Genomic DNA, 12,548 nt, shown 5'->3' on the forward strand with positions numbered 1-12,548 from the left:
GTTGGCAAGGCTGATCTTGAACTCCTGACCTCAGGTGATCTGCCTGCCTCAGCCTCCCAAAGTGCTGGAATTACAGGCGTGAGCCACTGTGCCCAGCCTTGTGCAGTATTTTAAACCGTGTGTTCATATGTATCTTCTTACTTGATCTGCTAACCTTGCTCTCAGGTAAGTAGGACTGGTCTTATTTTCCTTATTTTACAGATGAGAAACTGAGGTCTGAAGTCAGACTGTTCGTAATGTCAAAACCTGGATCCCCTGATCCTCAGACCCCCAACCCTAGCCCTCCTGCCTCTATACTCAGCACTCCTGGACACTGAGAGGTCAAGTTCCCTCTGTCTGTGGTTTTCATACCTGCAGATTTCAGAGTGAGGCAGCCTCTGGCTCTTCCAAATCTAAATGCTGCTGAAATCTCCACCCAGAAAAAGCTTTCTGTCTCCAGACATCTCTGTTTGTCTTAATCCGTTCCCCTTGGTGGATCGCGGCTGGGAGGAGGGAGGAGGAGCTCTCGTTGTGAAGCCTCTCCTAATTGATTTCTCTCTGATGAGGTGCCATAATCCTTTCTAGCTGCCCTTACAGCTTCTCCAGTTTCTTGAAACAGCTTCTCCATATTCTTTCTCCTGGCCTCCCACATATTCCCTGGGCTAGAAATCTCTTTCTTGATATTAGTCTTGGCAGCCACCCTCCATGACAGCCTTAGGTCTGCACGTCCATGGAGAGAGCCTTACTTCCTTCCCAGAACCCTGCACACGGGTGCACATGGGTACACATACATGCACACACACATGCACACACGTACACACGTGCGCGCGCGCGCGCACACACACACACACACACACATGCACACACACACCCTTTGTTAGGAGTGAGTTTACTACTGCATTCTGGCCTGTCTCCCACATTCGAGTCAGGTGAAGGGGAACAGCAGCTTTGAAGATGGATTTAACCAGTTCTTCCTGAGGTGAGGCCTTTCTTGCCAAATCTATCAATGGCTTGTTGGGAGTCAAGAGAAGGTGCGAGTCCTGCTGTTTGTTCTTTGCTCAGCATTGGGACAGCTGGGGGAAACAGGCTTTCGTGGGCAATCCTGACCTCATGGCTAGGAAAGTCGACACCATTCTCCTAGACCACTGGCTGTCTTTTCCTTCAAGACCCCCGACCCCTTTGCCAAGCCCCTCACCAGGAGCAGAGCCCCAGATACCAGGTGGGCTGAAGCAGAGTCCTCTGGCCCCGGACCCTCTGAGCCAAGCTGGGTCAGAACTCAGGCCTCCCACCCTATCATTCTTGTCCCCCACTTTCATCCAGCCTGCTCTGGAGGAGGGAAGAAGGAGATGGGCTGGGTGCAGTGCAGTGTTTCTGGGGACTGGGGAGGCAGGGGAGCCCATTCAAATTGACAAAAATAGAACATCAGCCTCATATCATTTTTCTCAAAACAAGATTTATTGAAGTTCTGTCGGTGAAAATCGCTGCTGTGTGGAACGCTTAACTTATAGATTAGATTACTCAGTCGTGCCTTACTACATTTTTCATTAGAAAAATATTGGCTGGGAGAGTTTGACCTCATAATCTCTGCATTTTAAACAATAACCAGAGGAAAACCAAATAGAAGGCACAAGTTAACGGTTTTCTCCCCCCAGCATTTCCCCCTGGGAGAGATCGGAGCGAGGGCCCGGGAAGGGAACAGGAGTGGAATCTGCTGTGTGAGCAATTCCCCATCTCCCGGCCCATTCCCCAGAGGCTGCGGGAGGCGGCCAGGGGTGGCAGGAGGCAGTGGGATGCCCTGAGTCCTTGGGGCTTGGGCCTTGCCAGATCCCTGCCTCAGGTGGCCCAGAGCTCTGCAGGGTCCCAGCCCAAGGTAGGTTAGCATACATGAGGGGAGGAGGGGCCAGAGCATCAGGAGGGAGAGGGCATTTTTTCTGTCCCCCAGGGAGAGCTCAGTCTAGGTAAGGACACAAGAGTCATAAAGATTCAGGTGGGTGTATTAAATCCTCATGTTGTACCCTATGAATATGCTCAATCTTTATTTGACAATTAAATACTGAAAAAAAAAAAGAAAAAAAAGTAAGACTCAGAAGAATCCGAAGCCCAGGGCAACTCTGGAGCTCTATAGGAAGCTGCAGGAGTGGAGAAGTGAGTACATAACTACCCCTTGCTCCTCCACCAGAGGGGGAGAAGTCCCCTTGCAGGGGGATTTTATGAAGGAAGGAGCAACTCCAAGGTGAGGCCGAGCTGGGGCAGTCTAGGCTGGCCTTGGGCATTCTGACCATTCCTCTCAGCTTAGGGGCAAAGGTACCTAAGGGACCCTAGGCCCGAAGCACCCAGGCTGAGCCTGCAGGTGCTGGCTGCTGGCTCTAGGGTAGAGAAGGGGGCCATCCAGGTGCAAGCAGATCTCGGGTCACTTTACGACTGCTGATCTGATTCCTTGGAGAGTGGAACCCCCGCCCCCTACTCGGTTTCTACTTTCCGAGGCTTTGGTGATTTCCAAGTTCTGACACAGTCATTAGTTACAAAGAGCAATTATTTTTTCTTTGTCATTAAGTCATTTTTTAAATGGCTCCAGGCGACATCACAGAACAAAGAAACAAAATATCCATGAAAAGGCTTAATCACAAATTACTAATTATTTCACCCCCCCCCCAAAATCATGAAATCTGAGCCCCATGAAAAAAGAGAAGGTCTCCCGTCCATAAGCTCGCCATGGCTCTTAGGCACCTAATCCATCATGGGGGGGCACTTCCTGGCCCCCTCTGAGCCCCGGGGGAGGGGGGGTGGTAGGGAGTCCCCCATTGCTGACCTTTGAAGTCACCTTCTGCCCATAGATACAGCCCTTCAGCCAATGGGGGGCAGCTTGAAAATGAGTGGGGGACCCAGCCAGAACCCCAGTACCTTGGACTTGTGATGCCTCCACCCCTCCTCCCAGGCCAGCAGTCTCTGGCCGCGGTATTCCACTCTGGGCCCTTTGAAGCCTGTGGGCCACAGCGGAGGAGCCGCCCCCCTGCCGTGGGGCTCCTAGAATCTCCAGCTGGAAAACAAACCGGAGGAGGAAGTAATCCTGGAGGGGAAGCTCCCGGGTCCCCAGACGTGAGGAAATAAAATGTGTTTGACACCAAGATGTATGGGAGGAGGGGGGACGTCCGGGGTTTGGGCCCCTCTATCGGCCAGGCTTTCTCCTAGGGCGGATTGCGGTCTCCTTATCTGACCCTTGCTGAGAGAGAAGGAGCAGCATGGACGAGGCGGCAGTCAGGGAAGCCTTGTCCCAGTCCAAGAGCAAAGGTGAGTCTGCCAGGGCAGTGGGCTCTGAGGGAGAGCTGGCCTCCTAGGAAATGCCCACAGGTGCCCCCCCTTTCTGCCCACTACATCCAGTTCCCCTAGAGCAGCCTACCCCGAGCTTGAGAGACCAGCAGTCATGGAGAGAAAGAGCCTGGGAGGATGGGATTTCAGGTCCAGATGCGGGCCATGGAAAAGGAGGGATAGGTGGGAGGGCGTGGTGGAGCCCCAACTTCAAAACCCACATAATCTCTCCTCACAGCTCAACCCCGAACCTGACTTCAGAGAAAGCCCGATCTTCATTCATCTGTTCAGCAAACTCTTACCAAATGCTTGCTCTGTGCCAGGCAACAGGAATACGTTGGTGGACACGATAGAGCTAGGTCCTGTCTTCATGGAGACCAATTTATTTGAGTATCTTTTTGTTGAGAAGATCTGGGTCAAAGAGAAAGTCAGAGCTATGCCCAGTGTGTCTGTCCCAGCCTTTGCCCACTGTGGCTGTCTGGATAACTGTCCTTGGCTGTTTTCTGACTCCCCAGTCACACTACTCCCTTAAGTACAGGTCTTGTAGTCTCCTGGGTTCACTTCTGTGCCTGTCCTGGGCACCTGATAGAGAGGTGGGGAAGGTCAAAAGTGGAAGGAAGAAGGTAGGCAACAGGAGTTTAACAAACAGAACCTACTTAACAAATGATTGGAGTCATTGTTTCTATATCATATGACCTATGAAGACCTTGAGTATAAATGTCCAAAATATTGGAATCACAGGCGTTGTCCCAGCAAGAAAGCTTACAACTCAAATAATAGTCCCCAGCCACGCACCCATCCTCATTCTCCCTCTTTCTCTTTCTTGTCAAACTGTCCCCTTTTCTCCCTCTCTTAAAATCATGCTGATCGAGGAACATCTGAAAATACGCTGGGACTTGGGCTGTCTTTATTCATTTATTTTTATTTTATTTTATTCTTATTTTTTTGAGATGAAGTTTCACTCGGTTGCCTAGGCTGGAGTGCCGTGGTGCAATCTCGGGTCACTGCAACCTCCGCCTCCCAAGTACAAGTGATTGTCCTGCCTCAGCCTCATGAGTAGCTGGGATTACAGGTGCACACCTCCACACTCGGCTAATTTTTGTATTTTCAGTAGAGATGGGATTTCACCATTGTGGTCAGGCTGGTCTCAAACTTCTGACCTCAGGTGATCTGCCCTCCTCGGCCTCCCAAAGTGCTTGGATTACAGGTATGAGCCACTGTGCCCAGCCTATTTATTTATTTATTTATTTTGAGATGGAGTCTGGCTCTGTCACCCAGGCTGGAGTGCAGTGGCAAAATCTTGGCTCACTGCAACCTCTGCCTCCCTAGTTCAAGTGATTCTCCTGCCTCAGCCTCCCGAGTAGCTAGGATTACAAATGTGTACCACCACATCCAGCTAATGTTTGTATTTTTAGTAGAGATGGAGTTTCACTCCATTGGCCAGGCTGGTCTCCAACTCCTGACCTCAAGTGATCTGCCTGCCTAGGTCTCCCAAAGTGCTGAGATTACAGGCGTGAGCCACCACACCTGGCCTATTTATTTACTTTTATTGAGAGAGAGTCTTGCTCTGTTGCCCAGGCTGGAGTGCAGCAGTGTGATTTCGGCTCACTGACACATCCGCCTCCCAGATTCAAGTGATTCTCCTGCTTTAGCTTCCCACTAGCTGGGACTACAGGCTCAAGCCGACACCATACCTGGCTAATTTTTGTATTTTTAGTAGAGATAGGGGTTCTCCATGTTGCCCAGGCTGGTCTTCAACCCCTGACCTCAGGTGATCCAGCCGCCTTGGCCTCCCAAATTGCTGGGATCACAGGCATGAGCCACGGTGCCAGCCCAGGCCGTCTCTATTAAAAATACAAAAATTAGCTGGGCGTAGAGGTGGGTGCCTGTAATCCCAGTTACTCGGGAGGCTAAGGCAGGGAGAATCGTTTGAACCCAGGAGGCAGAAGTTGCAGTGAGCTGAGCTTGCACCATTGCACTCCAATCTGGGTGACAGAGCAAGACTATGTCTCAAAAATAAATAAATAAATAAATAAATAAAGATATCTCTTTAAAAGGAATAGGCTTTTCTTGGAGATTATCTGCTCCATCTTCCTGCTGCCGGTGATGGCAACCACTCCTCAGACCTGTAGTAGGTATGAGCCTTGGGTAATAGCCCTTCTTTCCCCTAGTAGCCATTCTCCCTTTCTTCCTTTAATAATAAAATCCCTGAGTGTTAGCTGGAGCATGGCCACCTGGTTTAGAACTACATTTCCCAGACTCCCTTGCAGCTAGATGTGTTTGGGTAACCAGATTCTGGCCAATGAGATGCAAGCAGAAGTAATGTGTGTTTCTGGACTCTGCCCTTATGAAGGAGTTGACACCCTCTTCTCCCTTTTTGACTGAGTGTAAATGGATATAGAAACTAGAGCAGTCATCTTAGACCTCAAGATGGAAGCCATGTGTTGAGAATGGTGGAAGCACAGTAAAGAGAGCCCCTGGAGCCCTGACATTGGAGTGGAGCTGCCACATCTGCCCTGCAGTGCTTCTGATTTTATGGTAAAGAGAAACAAACTTATTAAGTGCTTACTCTACTATGATTTTGGAATTTGCTTTATTTCTTTCCTTTTGCTTCCCTGAGCAAACGAAAAGCAAATGAGCTAAGGCAGCACCATCCGATATAATGTGAACCACATATGTTATTTAAAGTCATCTAGCAGATAGCACCACTGCATTCCAGCCTGGGTGACAGAGCAAGAACTTGTCTCAAAAAAAAAAAAAAAAAAACAAAACTTCTAGTAAACACATTAAAAAAAAAAACAGGTGAAATTAAGTTATATTACATTTAACTCCATATTTTCAAAATATTACTTCAGCATGTGAACAATATAAAAATTTATATTAAAGAGATAAAGAGGTCCAGACTCAACGGCTCACACCTGTAATCTCAGCACTTTGGGAAGCAAAGGTGGGAGGACCACTTGAGCCCAGGATTTTGAAATCAGCCTGAGCAATGTAGCAAGACCCCGTTTCTATAAAAATTTTAAAAATTAGCTGGGCGTGGTGGTGTGTGCCTATAATCCCAGCTATTCAGGAGGCTGTGATGGGAGGATCGCTTGAGCCCAGGAGTTTGAGGCTGCAATGAGTTATGATTGCACCACTGTGCCCCAGCCTGGGCGATAGAGGGAGACCCTGTCTCAAACAAACACACAAAAACACAGAAAGAAAGAAAAAGAGAGAGAGATAAAGGGTTTACATTCTTTTTTTCATGCTAAGTCTTCAAAATGTGTATCTTACACTCACATCTGAATTGGGCTAGCTGCATTTCAAATGCACAATAGCCACATTTGGCTAGTAGCCAGCACAGATTAAGGGAATTGCCAGAGGTTGAAACCAATTAGAGATTGAGGACCAGCCGTGAGTTAAGAATAATAGTTACAGTAACCACTGTTCCTACTGCTGCAAGGGCCTTTTGGCAGCATTATTCCTTTTCCAGCCAGATGCTTGGCATACCCAGAGTGCTCTGGCTTCAGCTCATGAGGAACAACTATGCCTTAGTTTACTGTATTGGACCCTGGAGAAGGACTATCTTAGGAAGCAAGTAGGCCCCTAGGAAGATGGAGAAAGAAAAGGAAAAGCTGGGGTATGGGTTACCCTCCAGTCTCCACTTTGGCTTTAATCAGAACGGAGTGGACCAGGAAAAACAGTACAGAGGTGTTATGTTCAGGGAGACCCAGGGCTATGACATATGCCTCCTGATCTCCTCTAAAGGATCAGGCTTATCTCATGTATTATGTGGGTTAAAGAAAGAACAATGGTACCACATGAAAAGTCCATATTTACCAATGTAATATTTATCACCTTATGACGCCCTCATCTGGATAACAAGTCAACATCTCCACCACCATCACAATCACCTCTTCACTTGTGACCATACTTATTGTCACCATCATTCACTGATACTGCCATCACCCCTAAAATGATTGTTTCTGTTACTCTAGCTTCAATATCACCATGTCCTTTCCGATGACAATAGTTATCATCCTTACTCCCTTTATCCCCTTGGCAACAACCATTAACCATGGCAACACTATGACCACTCATCACCTCATTCCTGTTATTACCATAATTACTACAATCTCTATCACTATCAATCTCACTACAACAACTTCCACCATCACCATAATAATGAAATTAGGCCCTGCAGCATCTCCACCACCTCAGTATTGTAAGGACAACCCCAGGTCCCCTTTTCCTGTCTAGAAGTCTCCGAGTATACCCATAATTTCCATCTGGTCAAAATAAGTTCTTGAACCCCTTGTCCCCTGGCAGCCCCCTCACTCAGTCATTCTTGCCTCAGGCTCAAGTTTGCATTGCTGTGTTTGACTTTTTAGATTCTGGACTCCTTGGCTGTCCTGACCACAGTCCATTGAAATCTGCACAGTCTTTCTGCCTGCTTGGATGCTCTGGCTTTGGGGCCCTTAGTTGATAACTAACTTGTGGCCACTTAGCCATGGGCATTCTGCCATCAGTTATAGATGCCTGCCTGGCTGGGCCCGGGGAGTTCAGCAGTGCCTTGCCCTCCCAGGGGGACTAATATCCTGCCAACATCTTTTCTTGGATTTTTGCTGAGCACAAACAGGCTGCGTTTGTCTAGTTGATCCCTGAAGGTAGGTTGGTCCCTGAAGCCCAAAGGAAGCAAAGAAAGTGTATTTCCTGGCAGGACTTACCAATATAGAAAACCTGTCCTTGTTAGTATAGTGGTGAGTTAAGAAAAGAAAGAAAGAAGGCTGGGCATGGTGGCTCATGCCTATAATCCCAGTACTTTGGGAGGCCGAGGTGAGCGGATCACGTGGTCGGGAGTTCAAGACCAGCCTGACCAATATAGTGAAACCCTGTCTCTACAAAAAATACAAAAATTAGCCAGGCATGGTGGCGTCTGCCTGTAGTCCCAGCTACTCGGGAAGCTGAGGCAGGAGAATTGCTTGAACTCAAGAGGCAAAAGTTGTGGTGAGCCGAGATCGCACCATTGCGCTTCAGCCTGGGCGACAGAATGAGACTCCATCTCAAAAAAAAAAAAAAGAGAGAGAGAGAGAGAAAAGGAAAAAAAAAAAAATCCTGATGCATGGAAAGTGCCACAGGAAGGAGAAGAGGTTAGGGGCAGGAGATAAGCTCTGTTCCCCTGCTGACTTGTCTAGTGGAGATCACAATGGTCTTGTTCTGGCTCATACATTTCCCAGAAAGGTTATCCCCAGAAAGAATGGAGACACATTGCTCTTTTGTGGAAGGTGTGCTGTAGAGAGAGACCTGGATATCCCACATCTCTTCCATGGACAGTGAGACCTTGGGCTCTGAAGCATTTGGGGAGAGGGACCTCCTCCACGGTTACTGATGGTAGTGACCATGTTAGAGGCAGCGGGAGCTGTCACCTCTTCCCACCCCGGACTTTGGCCAAAGCCCCTCCAGTCTCTCTCTTGTCCTCTCAGGGATGCATAGGCACCTATGTTTTCTGCAAGCAGTCAACTCCTCCAGTTACATATGGTTCGAGTCCCTGCATGGGGAGAGAAAGGACCCAGTACATGCATCTGGATTGAGTTCAGACCCCAAAGCGCATCTCTTGGCCTGATCATGTAATCCAAAAGGAATTGCTCTCCAATCCCCAGTTCCGAGTAAATTTTACCAGAGTGCTATGGGGTGGAGGGGTGAAGTAGGAAGAAGGGAACTGGATTCTCATTTGATGTTTTGAGACTAGATTCCTTCTCAATGCCTGGCACAGGGCTCTGCCCAAGGCAGAGACTATCTACAGAAAAAATGGGGTTGGAGGCTCCCTGGCATGTGGACAAGGCTGCCTACACTTTGAGGACAGCCCAATGCTCAGTAGTTACCCCCTACCTCACCTCCAGTGCGGGGCGAACAGATGATGGAGTGACCCTGGGAGGTGGCCAGATGGGAGGGAAACTAGCAGCTTCCCCTTGCCACCACCAGAAGACATTATGGCCATAGACATACCTGTTAATAAGCACAACCTCTCCCTACTTCCATCACCAGAGAAAAGGGATACAGTCCTCCCTTTCCACCTCTTCCTTTCATTCATTTGTTCTATTTTTAATTTAGTGACTACCATGTGCTGAGCACACGAGCTTGGTGACCCAAAGATGAATAAGACTCAACTCTTATCCTTAAGAACCCTGCAGTCTGATCAAGTCGTTACTGAGAAGAGAGGAAGCAAAGATACCCTTGGCCTTTCCAACTTGTCAAGGGTCAACTGAATTCCTGAGCCGGTCCCCATGAGAGGGCAGTGGGTGAGATTCCAGCAGGTAATGGATGAGCACAGCTATGCCCTGACAGGGACATTGCCTGCAATTGGTTCCAGTCATATATGGAGCCAAACTGCTTTGAAAATTGGGAGGGATGGTGACAGAAGAGAGCAGGCCTGCCCCTTCCCCCATCCCCTAGGAGCCTAGAGCCTAGGGCCCTGTCCTGATCCCCCTTCTGGGAGATGAAACGTGTGGTTTCCCAAAGGTAGGAGCAGAGCAAATATCTTCTGCCTCGGAGGGGCCGGTCTCTGCACAGGCTGGGAACCCCCAGGGAAGCAGCACTGAGGGCCCTAGGAGAGAGGGCAGAGGCCAGAGGCAGGGTACTGCCTGCTCAGGAGGTCAGATTCCAGAGCAAACAGCAAGCTGTCTGCCTTTTCAGACTCTGAAAGGATGGGGGTAGGGGCAGGAACGGAGGGTGAAAGTTTAGAGCCCCTGTGGGTAGGGAAGGCGCCTCCAGGGTCTGACAGGCACCCCCAGAACACTGTGTCTGCCCAAGGCTTTGCTGGGAAAGCAGAGGCGAGCGCAGCCACTGGGTGAGTGCAGCCACTGGGTCAGTGCAGCCGCTGGGCAAGTGCAGCCCTCGGATTTTGCCCCAGTAACCAGAGTCCCATTAGCATAGTCTGAGGAGGGGGCCTGGCAGAGCACTTTGTCCTCCTCTCTCATTTAATGGGGAAACAGTTCACACAAGGACGACCGCCATCTTGAGTCTCTTCTGTCAACTGCCCTGTGGTCTCTCTGGCCATGCTGCAACAGAGCATCACTCCAAGAAACCCTCTGAGCTCATTTCCCCAGCTGCGCAGGTTCACATCTCTGTTCCTAGAGCACCAGCATGAGTGAGCCTCAGGAACCACCCCAGATTTTAGGAGTTAGGAGTGGGGCTAGCTGTGCTGATGGCCATCTGGGCTCTGGTGAACTCCAGCCTCCTCCCATCCACCCACTGAGGGCATCGTCAGGCCTCTGTGCTGAGCCATTTGCCTCCTGCTCTGCCCCAAACCTGTTCAGCCCCCAACACTCTCACTTTCCTGTCCCCTTCATGCTTCTTAGCTCATTTCTCTCTGCTTCTGCAAACCTCCCTGCCGAATGTCCCCCCACCCCAAACCGACCCTTTTCCTCTCTATGTCTCCCCATGTACACCTCTCTGGGCCCTCCTTCTTAGGGACTAGGCCATGCCTAGGGGTAGGACTGGTGTGGTTTTGGTGACAAAAAACTCCTATGTCTACCCGAGTAAGTCACATAAATATGCAAGCAGGGGCCAGGCATGGTGGCTCATGCCTATAATTCCAACACTTTGGGAGGCCAAGGTGGGTGGATCACTTCAGGCCAGGAGTTCAAGACCAGCTTGGCCAACATAGTGAAACCCCGTCTCTACTAAAAATACAAAAACTAGCTGGGGATGGTGGTGCGTGACTGTAATCCCAGCTACTCAGGAGGCTGAGGAGGGAGAATTGCTTGAACCAGGGAGGTGGAGGTTGCAGTGAGCTGAGATCTTGCCATCGCACTCCAGCCTGGGCAATAGAGTGAGACTCTGTCTCCAAAAAACAAAAAGAAAACATTAGCCTGGCATGGTGGTGCAGGCCAGCTACTTGGGAGGATGAGGCTGGATAATTGCTTGAACCCAGGAGGCAGAGGCTGCAGTGAGCTGAGATTGCGCCACTGCACTCCAGCCTGGCAACAGAGTCAGACTCTGTCTCAAAAAAAAGAAAAAAAAAAAAAGACACAAGCCGGATTGGTGGTGTGAACCCGTGTGAAGCAAGTTGTGTAAAGGGCTGGCCCTGGGACAGAGGCCTGAAGAACATGGACAGGAGTCTCTCCTGAGAAATGCTGTGAAGGCCTGTCTAATCGCAGGTGCCTGTGGCCCAGCTCCTATCCAAGTGTGTCCCTCCGAAATTCATGTGGAACCTTAATCTCCACTGTGGTGGTAATAAGAGGTGTGGCCTTTGGGAGGTGATTAAGACTCGAGGGCTCTGCCTTCATGAGTGGGATTACTGTCCTTAGAAAAGAGGCTGAAAGGAGCTCCCTAGCCCCTCCCCCCATGTGAGGATGCAGCAAGAAGACATCAGGCTGGGCGCTGTTGCTCATGCCTGTAATCCCAGCACTTTGGGAGACAGAGTTGGGCAGATCACTGGAGGTCAGGAGTTCGAGATTAGCCTTGCCAAAATGGTGAAACCCTGTCTCTACTAAAAACACAAAAATCGGCCGGGTGTGGTGGTGCATGCCTGTAGTCTCAGCTGCTTGGGAGGCTGAGGCACGTGAATCGCTCGAACCCAGGAGGTGGAGGTTGCAGTGAGGTGAGCTCTTGCTACTGCACTCCAGCCTGGGTTACAGAGTGAGGCTCCGTCTCAAAAACAAAAACAAAAACAAAAACAAAAACAAAAAAAGAAGACGCCATCTTTGAAGCAAGACCTTACCAGACACTGAATCCACTGGCGCCCTGATCTTAGACTTGCCAGACTCCAGAACTGTAAGAAATAAATGTCCAGGCTGGACATGGTGGCTTATGCCTATAGTCCCAGCACTTTAGGAGTCAGAGTTTATACAGATCACTTGAGCCCAGGAGTTTGAGATACAGCCTGGGGAGCCTGTATCTCAGAGAAACCCCATTTCTTAAAAAAAAAAAATACAAAGATGAGCCAGGCATGCTGGCATACACCTGAAGTCCCAGCTACTTGGGAGGCTGAGGTGTGAGGATGGCTTCAGCCTGGGAGGCAGAGGTTGCAGGTGAGCTGAGATTACACTACTGCACTCTAGCCTGGGTGACAGAGCAAGACCGTGTCTGAAAAAAAAAAAAGAAAGAAAAGAAAAAAGAAAAACATTCCCTTCTTTCTAAATTACCCAGTTTAAGATATTTTGTTAAAGCAGCAGAAGCAGATGAAGACAGGCCCAATTTCTAGAACTCTTCTCAGGACCTCAAACAGGCCTGGACAATGAGTCAGGAGAACATCTAGGGTGGAGTGGGGAAGGATTTGA

General features: G+C 49.5%; 1 long non-coding RNA gene across 1 annotated transcript; it reads left to right on the plus strand.

The window, feature by feature from the left end:
* The first annotated feature begins 583 nt into the window (after window positions 1–583).
* On the plus strand, window positions 584–11,113 carry LOC105507124. The gene is made up of 3 exons (XR_001001044.1): window positions 584–958; window positions 3,169–3,267; window positions 9,379–11,113. It is a non-coding gene; the product is annotated as an uncharacterized LOC105507124 (long non-coding RNA).
* The last annotated feature ends 1,435 nt before the right edge of the window (window positions 11,114–12,548 follow it).

Source organism: Colobus angolensis, unplaced genomic scaffold, assembly GCF_000951035.1.
Source record: "Colobus angolensis palliatus isolate OR3802 unplaced genomic scaffold, Cang.pa_1.0 Scaffold144, whole genome shotgun sequence".
NCBI lineage: Eukaryota > Metazoa > Chordata > Mammalia > Primates > Cercopithecidae > Colobus > Colobus angolensis.